The sequence below is a fragment of the Pholcus phalangioides genome, unplaced genomic scaffold, assembly GCF_987345545.1.
Source record: "Pholcus phalangioides strain wild (caught in Gottingen) unplaced genomic scaffold, Ppha-v1.0 ptg000009l_1, whole genome shotgun sequence".
Taxonomy (NCBI): domain Eukaryota; kingdom Metazoa; phylum Arthropoda; class Arachnida; order Araneae; family Pholcidae; genus Pholcus; species Pholcus phalangioides.
In genome coordinates, this window is record NW_028301602.1 from 55,134,381 (window position 1) to 55,159,250 (window position 24,870).

The 24,870-nt window shown below is 39.2% G+C and overlaps 1 long non-coding RNA gene across 1 annotated transcript; it reads right to left on the minus strand.

Annotated features, from left to right (window-relative positions):
* Positions 1 to 4,757: 4,757 nt before the first annotated feature.
* On the minus strand, positions 4,758 to 20,727 carry LOC149083329 (uncharacterized). The gene is made up of 3 exons (XR_016193249.1): positions 20,517 to 20,727; positions 8,913 to 9,142; positions 4,758 to 5,691 (listed from the first exon to the last, which is right to left on the minus strand). It is a non-coding gene; the product is annotated as an uncharacterized LOC149083329 (long non-coding RNA).
* Positions 20,728 to 24,870: the final 4,143 nt, after the last annotated feature.

Sequence of the window (24,870 nt, forward strand, 5' to 3'; positions counted from 1 at the left end):
TTCACATGGTATCTGAAATTGTGACCATCATGTGGAACATGTCTTGTTGCAGAAAATTGTAAACGTTTGCCTAAATGTGTCATTTCTTAATAAAACACCCTCTGGTGGCGACATGTGCAACTTATCTCCCCCCCCCCCCGAAACAAATTCCCATCACTGCACGAAGTCGTCCACGAAATTTCACAATTTTCTGATGATTGGTTTCGCCTGTACACTATAAAATAGGGTCTTTTAATTATGGACGCCTTAACGATGAACCCTGGGTACAAAATCTATTATTTCAAATCAGCAAACTATGGCCTTATGCACTACCTTGAGGTTAACAATATTTTTTCTAAACATTAAAGCGGCTTTAGACGGTTCAGGTCCACAACATGCAATCTGTTACGCCTTGAGACATCAATAAGACAAGCATTCGTAAAGAGGGAGCATATGATAGCTATATTTTTCGATATAGAAAAGGCCTACGATCGTACATGGAGGCACGGAATTCTTTCCGACCTCTATAATTGCGGCTTGCGGGGCAACTTGCCCATTTTCATTAAGAACTTTCTTGCTCGCCGCATCTTCCAGGTACGGATCGGAAGCACGTTATCAGCTCCCCAAATTCAAGAACAAGGTGTACCTCAAGGTAGCATTTTAAGTGTAACACTTTTTATTTTAAGACTCAACGGGGTGTTGAACCAACTCCCGTTGTCAGTCACTAGCGCACTATACGTGGATGATCTGTTGATATCATATCAATCAGTGAATATGAGGTCAGCCGAGAGACAATTACAAACCGCACTCAACAAGATCAGCAAGTGGGCTCATGATAACGGTTTCTCTTTCTCCGCTGACAAAACCGTCGCTGTGCATTTTTGCCGGCGTCGTGAGCTTCATGATGACCCACAATTATTTTTAAATAATAGTCAAATACCTATTGTAGAGAATACAAAATTCCTCGGCATTACATTTGACAAGAAACTTACATTTAAACCTCATATTTCACAGTTGAGAGCTCGTTGCATGAAGACGATGAACCTCTTGAAGGTCATCTCTTCTACATCATGGGGAGCAGACCGTAAGTCGCTCCTCCACTTATATAAAGCTCTAATACGATCAAAGCTCGACTACGGTTCCATTGTATACGGGTCAGCACAGGGGCGTAGCCAGAAATTTCGTTCGGGGGGGGGACCAAAGTGACAGAACAATGGATTTGGCCATCTTTTTCCCTTTTTTCGGTCATTTTCTCACATTTCGGGGGGGGGGGACCAGACCCCCAAGTCCCCCCCCCCCTCGCTACGCCCTTGGGTCAGCACCTCGGAGCTATCTGAGTGTGCTCGACTCAATTCATCATCTCGCTCTCCGCATTTGCTCTGGAGCTTTCCGAACTTCTCCCATGGAAAGCCTCTATGTCGAATGCAACGAGCCATCACTGACATCAAGACGCCAACAACTTTCTTTGAAATATCATATCAAAATGAAGTCTTTGCCAGGTCATCCACTTCATAATGCCATTTTCAATCCGCCATTTCATAGACTTTTTGCTGCTCGACCTTCATGTGTTCCATCTTACGGTCTTCGTATGAGGGCACTTGTAGAAGAAATACAAATAGACATCAGTCGTGTGGCCCCAGTTGCTTGGCAACTGGCACCATGGGAGCAGTCTCTGCCAGATGTCTCTCTTTCATTATCGTTATACCCCAGAGCCACCACAGCAGATGTTATATATCGACAGATATTCTTCAGGCACAGGGATAGGTACAATAGGTACTTCCCCATATATACCGATGGCTCCAAGAGCCCTGGGCATGTCGGTTGTGCCTACATCTGCTGTGAGGAGACATCTTTCAAACTTCACGACACATTCTCTATTTATTCGGCAGAACTGTACGCAATCCTTCAGGCTCTACGTCATATACGACGCAAACGCCACCGACGATGCATCATTTATAGCGACTCTCTCAGCGCATTGCAAGCACTGTGTTCCTTCACTTTTCACACTCATTCATTCATTCATGCCATTTTTCATGAACTGCATCACCTCATTCATCACGGTACCACAGTAAAATTTTACTGGGTACCAAGTCATGTAGGAATACCGGGCAACGAAAAAGCAGACAACGCAGCTCGAACAACAACAACTAACATTGATAATAGCCTTTTGGTACCTGCCAGTGACCACTTCTCAATCCTCCGGGAAGTGATGCATCGCCGCTGGCCGGATCATTGGAACAATCAAACTAATAATAAACTTCATGCCATCAAGCCCACACTTGGCCACTGGCGTTCGAGCTGCAGAACTAACCGAAAGGAGGAAGTTCTGCTTGCCCGGTTACGCATAGGACACAGTCGCATCACACAATCATATCTTTTACTACGAGAGAGTCAACCGCAGTGCCCTCATTGTCAAAGTCCATTTACCATTGCTCATGCTTTTACTTGTTCGCACCATCGTCATCATTTTACGACCGCTTTTGGTCAGAATCATCTTTCACTTCGTGACATTTTATCTGACCATTGCGATGCATCTCGCATTTTTAAATTCATCAAAGCCATTGGTTTTTATGACAAATTATAGTTTTTACAATTCATGTCATTGTTTTATGTTTCATGTTGCTTTTTTGACATGACAAAAGGACATTTTTTTTATTTTTATATTTGTTTTGGCGCAGTTTGACCAAATTGGTCCTTGCGCCAATAAACCCAAAATCCAATCCAAATCAGCAAGTAGGGCATAGAATTCAACGCTTTATACAAAAACTAATTATTATTTTTTTTCAAGAGAATGTCCCATTGTAATGCATTGCAAATAGTGAAGTTGTATCCAAGTTTAGCTCCCTATATTTTTCTACGCACAAAATCTAAAAATAGAACAGCTCATCTTCCTGCATCTCAGGATTAGGTTCAAGTCTATATTTATCAGATCTGTGCTGTATTTTTTTTTAATCAAGAACTTTATCACATTTCACAATAACATGCATACCATACTAGGTTAATTTTACTTCAATTGAAATTAAATAAAGGATAAAAATTCAATTTTTTTTTTACTCAAATCAATGATTAAAAAAAAATCAAATGATTTAAATCTGCTGAACCTGAACAATTAATTGCAAAGCACTTTTTGTTGTCCTTGATTATGTAAGATTAAAATAAGCAGAGCGGAAAATTAAAGCATCATGGAGTGAAACAATTGAGAGCTGCAGTTACATGGGTAAGTATTGGGCTTTTTTTTAAATTTTTTTTTTATTATTAAGACTGGCGGTAACATTGGTTAACTGAATTACTGGGTATAAAATTCTGACCAGTCTGCAAAAATGGTAGATTTTTATCCTTGGGATTCGATTTATAAAAATCAGCAAATTTTTCAGTGGCTTTTCAGGGGTTCTCAAACTTTTTCCACCTGCGTTTCCTATTCTATGCTTATCCGTGAGCTCCACCGGCTCCCCAGAGCTGTTTAACAAAGAATATTTTCGAAAAACGTTTGTCAGGGTGATCGCTCCGCGGCGCCCCCGACAAAGGTTGGAGGCGCACAGTTTGACGACCCCTGGACTAAACAATACTATGTAATCTTGATTATCTCATATTAATTGCTTTAATTTCAGCGATAATCCCATTATTACGCTGAGCTTAAAGAATGTATATTTTTTCCCAGAAAAACGCATAACTTCGAGTTTTCGTGAGTTTAGGTATCGATGTATTCTCTTGTTCCAGTGATTCTCAAACTTTTATCACCCGCGGTTCGCTTGCTATAGTCATCGTTTAACTGCGGCTCCCCAGAATATTTTCAAAGATATTTTCCGCACTCATAAAAGAACCACTTCAAAGCATGAGAGCAGACATTCTCTATACACACAGGTAAATATGTATTTGGTTTTGCCGCCCTTTTCCCATCTTAGTCCAATTTTCTTGACTAGTCAGTCCTCAAGTCTGCTGCCCTTTCCAAAACTGCCACCCTGGGCTATAGTCCGCTTACCCCTCCCCACTCTGTTGACAGGCCTCTGCCTCTTAAGTTGTCATTCTTTTGGTCACTCACATGCTGGCACATTGTTTCGGTCAGTCACATTCTTGCACACTCTAGGGCAGTGGTTCTCAGCTTTTTCAAGCCCGCGGCCCGGTTTCATTCATTTTTGTGAGTCGAAGGCCCGGTCAAACATGCGACCAACGGAAAATAAATGGAAAATGAAACGTCTAATCACTCGCGGCCCAGTATGAATGATATCGGGGCCCGGCGGTTGAGGAAACACTGCTCTAGGGCACTCACCTAGCCCCTCACTCTCTAGGCAAAGACGGATTTACGGTTTTGCATATGGCTATACAAATTTTTCCACTCTCCCATTCTGCTCAAATTTTCTTGGACATTCTCATCAAATTCCTCCACTGCTGTAAATACGCCCTCTGTATACACATCAATGTCTCCAGCTCGGCACGGTGCCACAACGTATTCTTTGAGAAACTGTCTTATTCTGGTATACAAAAACCTGATTTTATATATAATTGTTTCTAATTGATTTGTTTGGCGAATCGTTTTATTCAACTTCTGGAATATTCCTAGCTGTTAGGAAAACAGCAAACATCCGTGTTGAATACGAGGTTCATTTTCACACATTGTTTACGGGATAAAGCATTCTCGTTCGATTTTTTTTTCCCTTGGTGAAACAAGTGTTCTCAAGTCAAATGTTGTTTTGTCGGTACCGCATTTATAAAGTCAAACAAGACGCACAGTAAGTTATGCATTTTTAAACCCGATTAAATGAAGTTCCTAATACCATTTTGAGACTGAGAGAAAAAACACATTCGTTTTATTTGATAAAATTCATTTTATTGTGAATAAAATGAACAAAATAAACGTATGCATAAAACATTGAAGATTTTCAAGGAAGATTTAAATTTGACACCGGCTTTCTTCCCCCACATTAAAATATTTTCTCATGTTAACAAAAAACTTCACTTATAGCCCAGTATAATACTACATTCTAAGCATAATGAGAATATTTTAGAGAGAAGTGCAGAAATACAGAACTAAGAAACTTCATACAATATATACATACATTGTGCTTTTCACGAAAAATGTCCAAAAGGAATAAAAATTCTATAATTCGTTTTATGTTCAAGGGAATTATGAAAAATTATCGGGATAAAAGAAAAATATTTGTCTGTCGTAATAATGACGTTTCCGTGAAATTGGGTGGTGGTAGAATTTTTCAGTTAAAAAAAATGGATTAGCACAATTTGCTCCTTTCTCTATTGTACCGAAAAGAATCCTCATTTTATGGGGTAAATTTACAATAAAGAGAGGCACAAATTTCACCAAATTTTTCTTTGGGGGGCATTATATTAAAAAAAATTGTAGTTTTTATATTTTTTCCCTAACTCTGATTTCACAAAAATAGAACAACCGTAGTTCGATTTTCCTGTTTTTCGCTATAATCGTCTGATATATATTTTACTTCAATTTTGGAATCAACCAACTTGTGTATTCGTTTCGGACGCTCTGCATGAGAAGCCGCCGAACATTCTAATGCAACTTCTAAAAGGTGGAGTTGTGCATCGCGACAAGCACCTAAAGATGAACGAACGTGGCATTTGGTAAATAGACTAGTAAATGAACATCACATAGTTTTCAACACGCACCAGCTTTTTTTCCGGATTCATCATCATTATTATTACAAAATCGGCCCATTTATGCGTTGATCAGATTCTAATGCCCTGAAAATAAAAATAATTAATAGTCACGTGAGATAGGACAGAAATTTCTGGTACCAAAAGTTCAAATGCTTCGAACAATGATTAGGGGCCATTCAAGTATTACGTAAGCAGATTTTCAGACATTTTTTTACCCCCCCCCCCCCCGGTCAGCAAAATTTCGTTCCATATCTTCAAAAAGGGGTGGTTGATGACGTAAGCAACCTTCAAACCACCCCCCCCCCTTGTCATCAAAAGTCAGCAAATCCAAACCCTCCCCCCGATGCTGACGTAATACTTGAATGACCCCTACACCAAATATGTCAAACATTTCTCAGACTAGTACAGTTTCCAAAACGTATTGTACCATCGCCCCCTTCTTCACAAATGTTTTTCTCTCATGGCCCCCCAACTCCCGAGAATCCATAGGATCCTATGTTATACCCTTAGCTTTTATCGCCACCTAGATCATTCCGTCGCCCACCAGGGGGCGATATTACTCACTTTGGGAAACACTGGACTAGTATTTTACTAACGGAAGACGTCACTGTCCCTTGTTAATACGGCAGACACAGAAAACTGGCTGAGTGAGGAGATATCGATGTTTCAGGAAAGGAAAATTCATCTCTGCCCTCACGGGGACACAAACCCCAGTTTCTCGTTTATCGGACGGGCAGAGATGACAGAAATAAATTTTCCTTTCCTGAAACATCGATATCTGTCGTAGTGTTTGACTGTTTATGCTACGTGAAACTCGTAAACATTCTTCTGGGAATTTCTAATAAATTGGTACATGCCGGAACTACATGTGTGTGTGAGTGAATGGCTCTCTCTAACGTATTTATGTTGTCAGAGGTATGGCATCCGTCTTCCACCCTTTGAACTTAAAATGACTGGTGCCCGAACTCCTCATGTTATGTAGTTATCATGGAGAAGGTCTGTCTGCTCTTTGAGGCAGACTTTGACTTTTTCAAATGGGAGACCGGGGCTCAAATTCGCGTCACGAAGTTGGAAAACTTCAACCGACTTTTCTCACACTGTATGTCGGCTGCATTGTCTACCATTACATGTTTTCATTGTACACAACGTTGAGCCATCATGTAAGCACCACACTAACGACCACAGCGTGGATTCAAATTGGTGCCGGTGTGTAGCTTGGTTTATACCTCAATTTTTCTTAAAGTGGGTGACATCACCTATTGGAGAGGGGGGGGGGCGATTACGAGAACTTTTTGCTATGGAGACTATAGTCTGTTTCAGGTTAACTTTGCAGTGAAGAGAAAGGTAGAGAGTGTATTCCTTCGCCGCAAAATATAGTTCTCATATATCGGAAGTTTAAGATGAACCTTTATACAGAATATTTCAATTTTTTATATGATTTTGAAAAAATACTGAAAAAACATCGTTTTGAACCGATGTTTACTTGTTTAAAATTTTTAAATAATAAAAAATATTGGTTACCATTATCAAAAATCCATAGCAACGGCGACGACACTCTGGCGCGATATCCTAGAAATTTTCCCCGCCAATATCACTCTTGTTTTTTCCATTACACAATTGTATACTGTATATATATTTTTTTTTCGTTATTTGGTAGAATTTTCCATAACGATACAATTTTTCATTGTTTTACATGCAGTTATAGGCTTACATAAAAACGAATATTCAATCAGTTTATTTTCTCCCAAAAATAGGCTCAGTGAGTTCAGATATTCACTCATAGATTACAAGAAGTGTTTTTCTTTCACGAGAGCACGGATATTGTTATGAGAGGCCCTCTATGGGTACAGAAGTTTTGGTTTTATGTCCTCCTTTTTTTTAATTATTTATTTTTTGCCATGTTTATGGGATAGTTTTAGTTTCCGATCACGGAGAGTGTTGACAGAGTCGCGACTTCCACTCACACGAACGGACGCCATCTTCCACCCACCTGTTTCTCTCGATGCCCCTTGCATTTAGTGTCTCTTCAGATAAAATAAATGAGATGGGGGTCCACAGTGGTTTGGGCTTTCATCTTTTATGTGACAGTTGCGTCTTTATTTTCACCAGAGATAGCCACGCACTACATCAACCGTAACAAAAGACTAAAGCTGTCCTGAAAACAAGTGGCATCGACGTATACCGTTCGGGGAAGTGGGGAGGTCAAGCGACGAAAATTTCGGCAAGAAAAGTGAGTAGAAAAATTCTAAACTTTTCCGTATAATTATTATTATTTGCTGCTATTCCTGCATTTACACGTGAAAACAGAGTTAATCTGCTTCTTTTTATTTATTTTTTTTTATTGGCTTCAAAAATTTTATTTAACATTAATTTTTTCCATATAAATTGAAGAAAAAATTAAAAATCCCCAAGTTTTTGAGAGCCATGGTTAATATACAGTATTTTAACTATAGTCGTTGCTTTCATAATATTGTTTGGATTTTTTTTTGTAAATAAATTTCAGCTGAGGTAAGGGAAATATTGCGGAAAAATATGACTGTTTTTTGAAATTTTTAGTGTTACTTACGGCACATCAATGAAGAGTAAGTGACACGCTGATAGAAGATAATTATTTTTTCTAAATTTTAAAACACTTTCTAATCAAAAAACAAAACAAATGATTTCAAAAACCTCACTTTAATTTCTGCAAGTATCGTCAATGGTTTTCTTTTAATTCTATAATTATTACTAATTTAACTGTGCAATTACGTTACACGTAAAAAATATTTTTCTCAGTGAGATTGGCGAGAATCGGCCATACCTTACCGAGGCCTCGCATCGATACATTGGTTAAGAGGCTTTCGTTCCCATAGCAACGAGTGATGCGGTTCCCTCGTAGCTTCCCCTTCACTGCAAAGTTAACCTGAAACGGACTATAGATGATCACCAGCTTCTTATTTCAGCATTTGTGTGGTTGTGTACATAGGTGACGGGCGGTGAAGCTATTCGAGTCCCCCACCAAATAATTCATGAATATACAACTGAAAGCACCATTCTGCCCCCTGCGTATGGGCTTGAGTCTTGTATATACGGGACGAATGGTTACTTTCAGCTCTTTCAATGTTTTCTTCATATCGGTGCCTCTGTTCGTGTGAGCATCGTGATGGACTCGTAGGCTAATACAATGCCGCACTCTTGGGAAAGAGATCGCTGGTTTCGTCATAGGTCTGTGGTAATACAACAGATCGTCGATGTTCTTTGAAAATATTGCTAGGAAAAGAAGTAGCGGATGTCGAGAAGATAAATGTCGATTTAAGAAAACTTACCGTTGAATCTGCTCGTCGACGGATCTTTTTCCCAGAGGGTGTCTGTCGCAGTTGCAAAAATTGCCTCCTTCCGGGGGATCTTTAGTGCAAAGGAAAAGGCAGACATTGCTCTTGAACGTGTCTTTCGTCGGAGCCGAATCTGTTGACCTAATCTGCAGGTTTACAACCAAGACTATGGCTACTACAAACAGGAATGGAATGGACCGCTGCTGTAACGGATGCATCTTATTCTGTCGCGGAAGAAGAGAAAAGAATCGATTCACACAAAATGGAATGATACAAATGAAAGGACCAATATTCTTATTTACAATTTTCGATAAAAGAAAGAAACAGAAACCAATGGTGACCGACCTCCTGACACAGCGTTGTACAATGAAAAATAAAAAACTTTTTTTTTGATGAATTGCAAATCTTGATGTGAATTACTAACAAAGAAAAGTTTCGTTTTCTTTACATTTCAAGATTTGAATGCGTCTGCAAAAAAGACAATTCTGTATGGTTTGGTCAGAACATGGTAACACAAAAATCACATTTTTGAGATATAAACATGTTGTCATTTAAAAATCAAAAATAAAGCATAGACACAAACACAAATGAAAATATACATCATCGTGTTGTTTAGCCGTACGCACGTGTTTGTGCATTTATCTCACTTCTAATTAGGTATAATTAGCAAGACTTACTTTTAGATCAAAATGCCATTTTTTAGAGATATCATGTTCTGACCAAACACCACAGAATTTATCGATTCATTTCAATTTTGAAGGCAAGTTGACACACCCTTTTCAGCCGTGAACTCTATGAAAAAGAAATAGATGCGATCCTCACATCATACATAAAGGACGAGTCGGGAAGGAAAACTGAAATTTGCTCGTGTGAATTGACACTGTTTTAAATATTTGTCATTAGTGGTAATGTTTTGAGAACGAATATCGTTGGAGCATCTGTCGTAAGATGCAGTTGAAAAACCTTTAATGAACACCAAAAATGAATCTTTTTTTTTCTTTTTGATGAGCTCCAGATACTTCGAAAATTTTCGTGAAGTTCAAGTTATTGATCTGCCTGTTTGAATTAAAGCTGTGAAATTTCTTCAATGTTATTTATGGGCCCATATAGGTATATATATATATAAAACTAATTTCAAAACATCCTAAACTATATGTATTGATGCAGTTGGATATTATAAATAAGACATTACGGAGACATTAATTTTTTCAGACTTGAAAAGATTATAAATAAAAAGTTGAAATCATGGTATTGTGCATGAGTAGGTCAAAAGTAGGTCCGGCTAATTATTTTATATTCAATTTTGTGGGCTTCGTATCTCTAAGCGAACTTAATATTTCAAAAATCGAGTACTCAGTTCCAATTTTAAAATCATTAATATGAAATGAAAACCGCGCTAAATTTCCGCATTTATACGCTAAAATCGGAAATTTTAACATTGATTTTTATGGGTATCATCCTGTGCTTGTCCCTCAAAGTGATGATGATTATGACGTCTATTCGAAAAGCCTCATTGGTATCGTTGAAAATGCGGGCTATTTTTATCAAAACGTCGAAAGAGACACGAGAATTGAAATTTCCAATTTTATTCCGTGGCGTTTTACTCCGCGATCGAGATAATATGGAAAAATTGGTCTTCCCTGTAAAATACGGGATCTTGCAGTTTCGAATTATAAAATTGTTGAATCTCCAGTCTGCACACGGTGGAAATGTTTCCACGCTCGTAAAATTTCGATAGTGTTACGATCGCCTCAAACTTGGCGATGTCCTGTTGCCAAACGAAAAATGCGAAGGTACGGCGTAAAGCATCCAGATTTTTCTGGAACATTGATTTTCTGCCTGTCCGGTTGCGCCGCCAACTTGGAAACTAAAATGGAATTTTGTGGAATGTTCTTTTTCTCGACCGTACTTATAAAAAGTGAAACGATCACAAGAGAAGAGAGAGTTCGATTTTTACGTTCGAGAACTCTGATCTGGTTAGCGTATATATTTCTGCTTGTAAATGCATGTAAAAATTGCTTTTCTGTGAATAAATTTGTAGCGTTCTGTAAAGTGTTTCCATCCTCTGCTTATTTCAAGGACTTGTGAGAAATTATCTAAAACACTATAAACACGCTATCGGAACCTGGTAGGACGAAGCGGTCACAAGTATGTTCCCCCAGTTTTTTCTTAAGATGCGGAGCAAGGGGAAATTGCTCTTACGGTCTTGATATCTGTCACCCAGGGCCGCAACTAGATGCTTGGTCACCCGGGGTAAGCGCACATTTTGACGCCCCCTTGTAATGTTGAAGGAGAGGTTTCAGAATGAAATTTGCGCCCCCTCGGGTTCAGAGCCCGGGGCACAAGACCCGCCTGCTCCCCCCTAGTTGCGGCCCTGCTGTCACCTGTCCCAAAAGCCTCTGTGTTCTCTAATTAATGTGTGATGTCAGTATTTTTGAGATTCGGTCAACAAAAACGTAATGATGCTGCATGTCGGAATTATTCAAATAAATGGGCTTTTCCGAAAATCTCTTCCCTCTTTAGCCTTTCCACGAATTTGTCTCCTTCCCTTCTCCTTGCTCCTTTCGTTTTCCAGCGTCCCGATTAAGAAATAAATATAAAATAACATATAACAATATAAAATAAATATTAAAAACAATTATACTGAAATGTTTGAATGTATTGCTGTGAAGTAGTACAGTACGAAATAGCAAAAGAGTTATCATGCGCACTAACATTTGCAAAAGGAATTACTCGCCAGCTGTGAAATTTCGAATCATTTTTTGTCGCGAATACGTTGTATGGTCTTATAACTACTTTACGATCAAGAGCGTAATACTGCGTCCAAACGGCTCAAACAATAAAGTCAAACAAGCTCTCTGCTTTCTTTCCTCTCTTATCACCGTCAGGCTTTGTTGTAACCCTCTACGAGGTTGTTCTTTTCACCTTCCTTTTATTTCTCTACAATTATTAGTGACTTTTTCTCCACATATGATGTATCCTTCTACTATATACGTATAAGAGCAAAAGAGAACTCTACTTGGTATAACTCCACTCTCTTATCTGCACTTATGTATTTTACTCTGTTTTCCTTTCATTTGTTTTTTCTCCCTTTCCACTTCTTTACCTTTCTTTAAAGTGCGGTTAGGTTAGGACGAGTTACCATATTTTTCACCTATTCGTCAAATAGAGATCATCCGAATTTCTCGCCGAAGCGTTTAAATCATCTTTCAGACCAAACCGAGTGCAAGTCTGGAAAGTTGGCGTTGTAACAAAACTACTTTCTAGCATCTCTCGAGAAGTTATACACTTCGCGTGAACGTTTTTGGTGTCTGCGGATCACTTCCGTAACGAAATTGCTTTAGGCTATATCTCAGGAACTATTTACAAGATGGAGATAGATCTCGTTGAGACGAATCCCACAATAGGTACTCCATTTATATGAAGTGTTCTCCAGTTCCACTTCGCAGCCCAAACAAATTGTATTGCATTGTAAAGAGGTTTAAAAGCAGTATTCACGTTGAAAATTGCGGCCGTGACGATGATACCGCCTCCTCCCATTTTTAACTTTCCTAATTTCTTCTCCATTATGTAACTAAGACAGTTACAAAAGATTGACGCCAAAGTTTCGTAGCTTTCTGATAAATGTTTTTTTGTAGATAAGGGCCCGTATCAACAGCATGACGGGTTCCAGGCCGAAGTATCGTTATGAGTCCCTGTCGTTATTTGGCTTGAAGCAACAGCCAATCAATTTAAATACAAGTATTATACCTTCAAACATCATAGTGCTGGATTTCATTATCACGGGTCGCCCTCTCTATGCTCCGGAAGCCCCCAAACGTACTCCATAATATTATATTTTAGCCGTCTGCAGAAGCGCATTCACAGGGAGGGGGGGGGGGCCCTATATCCCTGGGTGGTTAAGGGGTCCCACTAATCTTTCGACTTAAAAAAGTCGAATTTTCAAAAATTACTTCAAAAAATATTTCATTCAATTGCAAATAAAATACTAAAAATTTCGTGTCAACCAGTTAATTTGTTCTTTCGTAATTAAAGAAAGAAATAATGAATTGTAGTGTAAACGTATACAAGAAAAAACACTTTGAGCGCGATTTTCTCAGATTGCCGTTTTTGAGCTCATCCGTAAGATTTAAAGAAAACTGCTGCCCCAAAAATTCTGAATTTTTGCAGAAAAGTTTAGCTGTTATGTGTTAGTAGAATAGACCTCGGATTTAGCAATTGACTAATGGGAAGTATTTTCAAAAAAATGTTGAATTTAGATTTTTTAAATTTATATAGTTTTTCAAACTTTAAAAATTCATAAAATTCTAACGAATGGTCAGATAACAAAGTCCGAGGTCTATTCTGCTAACACATGTCGACTAAACTTTCCTGCAAAGATTCAAAATTTTTGGGCAGTAGTTTTCTTTGAATCTTACGGATGAGCTGAAAAACTGCAATCTGAGAAAATCGCGTTCAGTGTTTTTTCTAGTATACGTTTACAGTATAATCCACACAGTATTTCTTTCTTTAATTATGAAAAAACAAACAAACCGATTGACACGAAATTTTTAGTATTTTATTTGCAATTAAATGAAATATTTTTTGAAGTCATTTTTGAAAATTCGACTTTTTCACAAACAAATGAATAGCGACAAATTTTATGAAATTTTTTTTTTTACAGCCCACATACGGTAAGGTAAAACCATTAATTCACCTCTACGTAGAGAGCGGAGTTGGGGGAAGGTGTCGGTGAATAACCAAAAGATGAAAGCATGTGAGGATCCAAAAGGGTGTGAAAGCATGTGGATGACCAAAAGAGTGACCCAGAATGCGAGGGGACCAGGTCAATGAAAGACGAAACGAGTAACCTAGAGAATTTACAAGCATGTGAGTGATCAAAAGAGTGACTTCGAGAGCAAGGGAACAGGTCAATGAGTAACCAAGAAAATGTGCATGCCTGTGAGTGACTCAAAGACATGGGTGAGGGCAAAGTGGGCTATTGCTCTGGACAGCAAATTTGAGGACTGGGTGTTCCAGAAAATTCGAGTAGAATGAGAGAAAGGCAGCCGAACCATAAATCCGTGTGTAGACAGCTCAGAATAGACACTTTGGAATTATAGACATCTTGTAGCTCAGAGGTTCTCAAAATGTGTTCAGTTCGAAAAATTTAGTCAAATAAATAAATAAAAATAATGTTTTGGTCTCTGCCCCCATATATAGAAATCATTTCTAAACGGAGCTTCTCGAGTCAAAAAGGTTGAAAACTCCAGCACCTAGAGGAGTGTTTACGAAGTGCATGAGAGAAATAGAAATTAATTCGAGCACTGCCACCACTACAACTACTGTTCTAAATAGCGCCGTTGGCGATAGGCCAGGTTTGTGTAAGTAAAGTACGTTAAGCAGATCAGTTTGCAAAGGTTTCTATTTGTACGACGAACATAACCACTGACAGGAAACGTTAATACGTTAAACGTTACCATAAAGCATTTGCATCATATCACGTAATGTACTGACACAGCTCAGCAATATATAAATAAGACGCGAGATGATGTCACTGAGTCGTTAAAATAATAAGATCCGGTTACGACGCAATATTTGACAGCCTCGACCGAAACAATGAAACAAGCCTTCACCCGTGGATGATTGATCCTGTCAAAATACCTCCAACCCGTTCGCATCGAAATAAGCATTTTTCCTGCCGAAAGATTAGAATCAATTGTCTGATAAAAATTTTGACAAAAAGAGAAATATCTTTCCTTGCTTCAAAACAAAAAAAAACAAAAAACAATATTCCTTCATCCGGGATATAATCAATATCTTCCGCATACTTCCATAATTTCGATCGTAATGTTTTTCTCGATCAATTTTTAGATTTCGTATTTTTTTTGAATACGTTTTACACTGCCACTGTCAATACCTTCTAAAGCGCCTTCTTGCTCTAGAAGGTGTTGCCACTGTACAGAGCCGTCTTAAGATCATCATGTCCTTCCCCGGGCAAAATGATTTTTCTGAGGTCTCCCTACCTGACTCAACCAATTTACATGGTTGATCTCGAAAATCTTAACCAGATCCCATTACGGGTATTATGGGGCTTCCTTCTGTATTTGAGGTCCTTGGGCGGAGTCCGGTTGGACCCATGCATTAAGACGGAACTATTAATTAGATTTTCTTTTTTTTGAAGAGTTGTATAAAGAAACCTTGGAAGAAAAAGACGGACTTAAAATGCATGTTCTCTGGCAATAGACTGCACAGTAACTTAATATCTATATGTTACTGCCAAAGCCCGAAGTGTGGCCGATTCGTGACGGGGCCGGCTATTTCGCGAAGTGGCCGGAGATCCCTGGCCAAAGCTCAATGTGCTGATAAAAGACGGCCAGGTAGAGGCCAAATCCAATTTTTTTAATCGCCGACGTGTGGTACATCTATACTACATTGGCAGCTGTGGTGGTCGATTGGTCATAGTGACCGACTCGCGTGGCGAGGTCCCAGGTTCGAACTCCCCCGTCACCACAGTGGTGGTCGGTTGAAGTTGGTTTTCTGTGGTTCCCAACTTGAAGGCGCAAATGTGAGCCGATCTCCCCTTTAAAAAGTCTCGCCAAATGTAATTCAATCATAACTCATCTCTCACTTCACTTCTGAAATATAGATGGCGGCACTGAAAAATCAAACAACACTACATACGCACTCAGACTGTTAGATATATACACACACAGTTACACTTCCGGCACAACCATCTAGGTAATAAATCGCCCGTAGATGGTGATAGATCTGAGTTGTGTTCGGTTTGATGATTTGATCATTTTTGTCGCACCACGGTCATTGTCTTCACACGAGGGCTAATTAGACCGGGACCTACAATTTATTGCCGATTCCGAACGGCAGGCAGAAAAGAAAGAAAGCACCTATATACATATATTGGATTAGCTCCGAGAAAAAAATGAGAAAAGTTTGGAGGAAAACTGTATAAAAATAATTAAATACAAACATAGGTTTTCTGCAAAATTTTGGAGAGAGAAAAAAATGATTACCACATTGTTACTGCGGTTTGATGGGTTGCCATAACTAACATGGACATAATTATCACGAAAGAGTACGGCAACTTGAATCATGCCTTTTGTTATCGGATTTTGGCCAGGGATCACCGGCCACTTTGCAAACTTGCCGGCCAATGTTCGAAATTCGGACTGAATCATGCTTACCCCCCCCCCCCCCCCCCCATCTCCGGTTCTCAATTTTCGAAATGAAAGCCATGTCTTTACTGTCTGTTGTTCCAAATATGGTTTTGAGTAGGAGAGATTTCATACCCACAATTCATAACATAAATGAGATGCCGTAAAAATTTTAAACTGTAATTGTTAGACTGTAATCGTGACAATTTGTAACCGTGATCGATCTCATTGGTTATGCTTGTTGTGTTATTCAGTTAATTGTGTTGCAGAATTACAATCGAAAGCTGTGATGCAACATGAAAATCTTCCAAAACTTCTGAATATATATATATATATACACACTACACCAAAAATTCTGAAGAAAAATAGAAAAATATTTATACGGCATGTTTCAGTAAAATGAACCTCGAACTTCGATATCTGATCATCCGTTAAAATTTTATGGATTTTATAGTTTGAAAAACTGTATGAATATAAGAATATTCAATATTTGTTTCAAAAAATACATGGGGGAGGGGGTTAACTTCTAAATCTCAGGTTTATTTTGCTAACATATGGCGAGTAACGCATTTGAGCAAAATTTAAGAATTTTCGTGGCGGCAGTAATTTTTTTTAATCTTACGGATGAACTCAAAAACCTCTGGAACCTTTAGTAAATCGTAATAATTAACAACTGCGTAAAAATTTGAAAAGTGTGCACACACACCCATACAACAACAAAAGAGGAAAAAAATTGGTTTGTTTCTCGATTTCGTAGGGTTATACCATTGTTCAGTTTGAAAAAAATACCCGCCAAGTTATACGTTTAGTGTACGTTCGGTGACTTTGGCAGGATTTTGAAGTGACGTCATCAATTTTTAAAGCGTTTCAACTCATTAATTTTATGGATCGAATCAAAAACACTGAAAACACTTTTCCACATCAGTTTTTCATTAGGAATCACGATGTAATTATTAGGCGGTAGATAGTTACCACCCTGTATATAATTATTATAGAAGTATTGCTACAGGATGGACGATTATACAACTTAGGGTTGCATTCACATATCCTAAACAAAAACCAGACTTTTATGATCCGTAATGTAAATAAATAAATATTCTGGGTCAAGTCAACGATTGAAAACGTAATACAAGGAATATACAATCGAACCCCGTTTTAACGCCACTTGTTTCGCAGAATTATGGAACTATAACGAGTTTGACGTTATAGTGAATCATAGTTTAACACGTGTAAAGCCTAGGAATGGAAGATTTGTTTATTGAAAATTTTTCTGGAGCTGAGCGGGTTTGGCGTGATATCGGGGAGGGGGGGGGGAGCGCTATAACGGGGTTCGACAGCTTTATATGTCGGCGTTTCTCAATCTTTCTGAATCCAAGGACCAATAAAATGTCTGAAGCGATTCGACGGATTCATTATGAAAGTTCAACGTTTTTTCCGTGCACTACTTCCCAATCAACCAATGTCCGGTAGCCCTTAATTTCCCTTCCCATTTCAGCAATTTTAACAACAATTGGTCATTTTGCTGACCATTGTTTTTGGTGCCCCGTATTTTTTCTCAATGAGATATGGTCACTAGAATGTGTGTGTGTGTGTTTTTTTTTTCGTGAAATACATTTTGGTTTACTGTGATTTGTAGAAGTCCGTTCTTCAGCGATTCTAGCAGTAATTAGAAAACATTCAAGATTCGTTGAAAGATTGCTTATTTGGGGAGATGGAGATTTCAAGGAATAAAATTCATCTCTGCCCCACGGGACTCGATCCCCGATTTCTCGTTTGCCAGGCGAGTGCTCTACCATCTAAGCCAGTGATTCCCAACGCGGGTGTTAACGCCCCCTTGGGGCGATGGAATGTTCCAGGGAGCGGTAGAAGCTCTACGGGTAGGATCCTGTGGGATCCTGTGTGTTAGATCGCGTTGGTAGGAGATGGGAGAAAAAATTTTCTGAAAAAGGGGCTGATGGGACAAAAAGATTGGGAAAGAATTATCTAAGCTATGGGAACAGATAGAATATTTCAACCTCGGAGCGTATATATGTGTTGAAAGGCTCCGTACATGGAACGGAGGCGGCAGCAATCAACTAATAGCTCATGAATGATATACATGATTTGAAGGACATTTCTACATGCATGTGGACATCTACTGGCCTATGTCATTCACGAGCTATTAGTTGATTGCTGCCGCCACCGTTCTATGTACGGAGCCTTTCAACACATATATACGCTCCAAGGTTGCAATGTTCTGCTTCCGTAACTTAGATGGTAGAGCACTCGTTCGCTAGCGAGAGACCGGGGTTCGGGCCCCCGTGGGTGCAGTGAAGAATTTTCTTCCTTGTAATCTTCATCTCTCTCCACAAATAACCAGTCTTTCACACAATGAATCTTGTATTCACAAGTAGAGAGGACATTTCTATATTTTGCATTAGAAAAAAATAAACATGTTTACTGAATTTTTTTCTACAATCTATGGCAGCAGAATATAATCCATTTTTATCCCGTATTTAGGATGGCAATTTCCATCGGCGTGGCATATATCATACATATTCGGTTATAAAGGTGTATGATATATGTATGAATGAGTGTAATTTTTATTTTAACACTTATGGGGACGGGGGGGGGGGTTTACTAATATCAACAACAACAATCGAATAATTTTTAGACCCAGACCATAGGTTGACAAACGCTGCTATATGAAATACTATAATTTATATTATAGTATAGTTATATGTAATACTGTAATATAGTATTGCATATAGTATACATTAGCACTACTTGTTGTACATAATATAGTATTACCTATATTATAGGATGACGTTCCTTTATTCCCTTGGCAGCATTTTACTGGCGAACCGTTGATCCTAGAGTCATATTTTCAATTAGAAAAAGTATCGAAATAACGTGTAGTATACGTCATTCATAGTGCAAGGGGTTGTATAGTTATTAGAATAAAAAAAACTAACTTTTTATATGGACACCCTGTCCTCAAAAACCGAATTAGAAAGTTGTTGCGCTGTCACTCCTGACCCAAAAAAACAAAACGAAACACGTTTCCAAATGCCATATTCACGATACAATATCTCACCGAGATACTTGAATTAAAAAAGTCGGAGAGACAAAAAGTTGGGAAAGAACATCATTTCCGTTTATTTCAGCTCGTCCATTAATTTATGCTGTTCTTTCCCAATTTTCTCCATTTTTTAAAATTCAAGTATCGCAGCGAATATTGCACTTGAAAACGTAGAATTTTTTTGGTCTCAGGAGAGACGGGACACAAACTTTCTAATTGGGTTTTTAAAGACAGGGTGATCTGTTACAATAAAAATTTAGGTTTTTTATTGTAATAACTATACAACCCCTTGCAATATAAATGATGAATCTGAGGTCCACATATGACATTCGGATAGTTTTCTAATTGGAAGTTTGCCTGTATAATATCAACGGTTCGCCAGTAATTCGCTGCCAAGGGACGAAAAGGAATCACCCTGTATAGTGTATTATAGTCATACTGTAAACCTTGTATACCCTGTGTAGGAGGTAATGCCCTTACTGTGATATTACAGATATCGTGACTAATATGGGTACAGTATTCGTATTATCATTCGAAGAAAATGCGCAAGAGTGCGTATCAAAAAAGAGATCCGTTGCAGGTGAACGAACGCTCAAATAATCGCTTCGCCACAATTCTCGATCGTGCGAGTTTTTAACGATGGGCAATTGTTTTTTCACTCGATAGAAAATAGAAAGAAAAAAACTACACACATATATATATTTAACGACCGTATTTACTCTGTGCCACCTCCCTCCCCAATCAATTGTTAGGGTTTCCCATTTTACTTGATTTCACCCGTGCCCCCCCCCCTAGAATATCCCCCAACTACAAAGGGATCATATGCCCCCCCCCCTTCCCGATTGAGAATCATTGTGCTAGATCACATACAGTGAGTTCTAATTTTCCTTGAAGTTTCTACATTGAGTTCAGAATCACCCTGTACAGCAGTGGTTCTCAAAGTGCACACCGCGGCTCCTAGGAGCGTCGTGAAGAGTTGGTGTGAACGTGTTTATATTACTTTGGAGTGATTCCTTTCTAGAGAGTCGCTGAGAGTTTCTAGAGGCCAACGCAGCCGGGGGTGTGAAAAGCTTGAGAATTCCTGCTGTACAGAAAATACATAAATGATACACATGGCTCAAGCTGGGTTACGATAGTGAATTAATAAAAATTAAAATTCCGTTCTTGGGGGGGGGGGGGGCTTCAAATAGGGTAAAAAATGCTTGATTTTTCAATGGATACATGTGGGATAAATTTTGGGCCCCTGAAATCATGGGACCCCGGGTGAATTCCCTATTTGCCCATGCAAAAATCAGGCCCTAAGAGAGCATATTATTCCTTACATATTAAACTGCTTATTAAATATATATATATACTGTTTACATTAAATCATATAATTTTTTTTACCTGAAGTTTCCAGTTTTTCGAACAGGTATTTAGAAATATTCAAATGTGTTGCTTGAGAAGAGCGCCTCAATTATTTCGTGGTTGCGTTTTGACGCGCGTTAAATAATAATGTAAAAGACACACAAAGTATGGAAGAAAATCCCCCAAAAAGATAATGCATCTAAATATTGAAAAGAAAAAAATGTCAAAATTGATTTCTCAGTCATATTTGCGTAGATTAAAGAACACACACACACACATGTGCGAAACGAGCTATTGTCTCGACCAAAGGTGATAGAGATATCACACCATTTGTCAACAACCAACCATTTCCTGAGAATGAGAAAGAAACATCTTGATAAGTCGCCGATTCTCATTGTCTAACTCATTAATATAACAATTGATACTTTTTAAAGCGAAACTTCCAGCGAAAGACGAGAAAAACGCCGAACCTCTCGAGGCCGTTTTACTATTTTTTGCTTAGTCGTCCTCCTCCTCCGAGATTGAGGCTTTTTGAATAGACGTCATAATCATCATCGGTATCACTTTGAGGGACAAGCGCCGGGGGTTTTCCATCACATCAATAATTTTAAAATTGGAATTGAGTGCTCTCGATTTTCGAAACATTGAGTTCGCTTAAAGATACGAAGCTCAGAAAATCTATCTATATATACGGGGTGATTATAAAAAAACTATCCCGACATATGGGCCCCTAACTATCATACCATTCACAGAAACTGAATGGAATTTTGGCATAAGGTATTTTGAGGTATGCGCTCAAGAATGATATGGAAAACAACAGTGTCACTCTAGCAGTTACGGTTACAGTGAGAAAATTTCGAAAATATCAAATGGCAACACCAAGTTTTTTGTATTGGAATGCGATCTCCATACTGAAAAACACTAAATAGCGTTGGAATGGCACCTGTAGCACGAAAATCCCCGGAGCTAGGCAAGGAAAAAGTAAAAAGGACTTTGCCGTGCACCAGAGCATTAATGTTCGTTTCATTCGTCACACCGTTTCTCCGATCCCAGCCTGATTAGTCCTCCACAAGGTCATGTGGAAAATTTGTGAACACACAATAAAATGCTTTATTTTATGCTGCTTCTCTGTCCTTATTGGTTGTCCTCACTTTTAGCCTATCTACCGCCAGTGATTTTCATGCTACAGTTGCCGTTCGAACGCTATTTAGGGTTTTTGACAATGGAGATCACATTCCAATACAAAAAACTTGGTGTTGCCATTTGATATTTTCGAAATTTTCTCACTGTAACCGTAACTGTTAGAGTTACACTGTTGTTTTCCATATCATTCTTGAGCGCATACCTCAAAATACCTTATGCCAAAATTTCATTCAGTTTCTGTGAATGGTATGATAGTTAGGGACCCATATGTCGGGATAGTTTTTTTATAATCACCCTGTATATACACTGCTCAAAACAATTAGGGGAGCAAGCAAAAAAGTGAAGAAAACCGTGCGAGACAGCCACGTATTGGCATACAATGGATAGTGCACGCGTATCAATGCGCGATACAGAAAAAAGACGTAAAAAAATTTGGAATTAAGCTTTAATTTTTTGAAAATATGGAAAAAACATGAAAAGATGATTTAGGGCAACAATTTGGTTACATGTAAACGATAAAAAAAAGTACTGTTTAGACATGATGCATGAGTTTTAATAGGGCGTGTGGTCTCCTCGAACAGCTAAGACTGCTGCACACCTGTTTGCTATGGATGCGATGAGGTTATCGATCAGACTTTGGGGAATACTGTTCCACTCCTCAAGAAGTGCAATCTGCAAGTCTCGGACAGTAACAGGCGGCCTTGGTCGCGCAGCAATGCGTCGTCCGAGCATGTTTGGGACATGCTCGATTGGATTCAGGTCAGGAGAGCACGCTGGCCATTCCATACGCTGTATTGTTTTAGCTTCAAGCATGTTCTCCACCAGACGAGCTCTATGCGGTCGGGCATTATCATCCTGGAAAACAAAGCAATCTCCAATGGCTCCAGCGTAAGGGATGACATGAGGTCGCAGTATCTCGTCTGCATACCTTCGGGCCGTCAAAGTGCCATTACGAATGATATGCAGGTCCGTACGTCTGCCTATGCTGATTCCACCCCATACCATCCAACCAGCTCGTCTGTATTGTGACCTTTCACGAACGAATGCGGGGTTATTTCGAGTGCCCCTGTCCCTCCATACCAGAACACGTCGGGTGTCACACTCCAGACTGAATCGGGATTCGTCTGTAAACAGCACTTGGCTCCAATCATGTTGCTCCCAATCTCGATGTTCAGCAGCCCATCTTCTTCGGGCCGCATGGTGGCGTGGGGTCAACGGAATGCAGACCATTGGCCTACGTGCATAGAGCCCTCCCTCATGAAGCCGATTACGTACTGTTTGTTTGGACACCCTTCGTCCTGTTGCCAAGAGCAACCGTCTTTGCAGCTGCGTAGCATTCTCTGTTCTGTTTCGACGGGCTGTTAACCGTATATACCGGTCATCAGTTGTTGTAGTGGTGCATGGCCGACCCTGCCCTGGTCGACGTCTAACATTTCCTGTTTCTTGGAATCGATTCCACAGCTTGCAACAACACTTCTGGCGACTCCAACAGCGTCCGCGACACTACGTTGTGTTTGCCCGGATTCCAGTCTGCCTATAACACGCCACGCCATGGATTCCGGTAAATCACGTTTTTGAGATATCCTCAAGTCACCTTGTCTCAAAAAAAAAATACTGCGCAATCGAATTTCACAGTTACGGCAGTAAAACAGACGTTTCTGCAACATCCCGATTTCTGCCCTTATCTCCTTTTTCTGGTTTTTGACGTCATGAACTTTGATTTGCATATGAAGTTTTCTTCTTCCGTTTCCTGCTAGGCTTTAAATTATGGATGATTCATTTCATGTTACTTATCGGTATACATCTTTGCGTAATTTTGTTAAAACCATGTGCTTCCCTAATTGTTTTGAGCAGTGTATATAATTGATTTCCTGTGTGTGTGTATGTTCTCTATAAAATCTACAATTTTAGATCGATCGTCACCAAATTTTGCTTATATACCAAATGGGACCCGACTTGAACGATAGGCTACTTTAAAATTTCGCCAGAGCAGGGCAAATGCCCTAAATGGGCAAAAAACTGTCGGGCAACAATGGTTTTTGGGCCTGAATAATCACTTTCGGAACGTTTACTTTGATTACCGTGGTTCCCTAGCAATGCGTTTCAGATATATATATTAGGGTGGAACGAAAAATTTTTTGTCGAAATTGTCATTGTAATAGAATTTAAAATGTACCTTTACGTGAAGAAATCCCATTCCTAATTTTTTCTCCAAAATTCAAACTTCTTGAGGTTCCTCATCGCCCCTAAAGTTTTAAGTACGTGTGGAATTCTGTAACGTGACACCGCGGAGGAGGTTTTCCTATTCCTCTGAACACGTGATTCGTTCAGTGACCTCGATATTTTTCCCTTGTTTTCAGTATTAATTTGCAGTCTTACCCCTCAACTTAGAGGGTGTATAGCAGTCAAAATGACGGCCAGAAGCTTTTATTATTGTGAAATTTTAGGAAATCTCCTAAAGAGTTGGATTCTCGGGTCTTGCTCACCTATGGTGATGCTATGCGGGCAAGTTATAGTGACGGACTCGCTATGCGAGGATCCGGGTTCGAACCCCACAGTGGTGGTCGGCTGAAGTTGGTTTTCTGTGGTTCCCAACTTCAAGGCGCAAATGCGAGCCGATCTCCCCGTTAAAAAGTCTCGCCACAGAGAGCAACAGTCCTACAACGATAAATCATTCAATCATAACACTTCACTCATAGTTAGAAAAACTGGTGGCAGATGGCAGCACTACACATAACAAGCATTACAGAGAAACAAAAACACTTCACGTCAGGTTTCACTACACGTACACGCACATTCCCGCATGTACCGATTCGTTGGGGGGGGCGGAGTGCATGAGTGGTGTAGCAGTAGTAGGTAGGGCCTCCAAAAAATGACTCGGGGATCCATAATGTTCTTAAGTCAGCCACCTCGTTGGGCAATTTGCGTGTTGCGGCGTATTTGTATTTGTATGCTGACTCAACATGACTCGCATTATTTGCTGACTCAACGCAATATGAAGGCACAACAATCAAGAAAAGATCCAGCTATTGCAGATATTCTTGAAATTATCGTGCCAAAGATAGAAAACATTTGGAAAACTGCTTTCAATTCCTACGGTTTCTCACCAACGGATGTGCAAAATTTTCAGACTTTTACTGTAAATACAAGAATCTTCAGAAAAATATGAAAGCAAGGAAAGATTCTCAACCTATACGGCCGTATTCACCGTCCAGGTTCTAAATCGCGTTTCACCTCAAAATTGGTATTC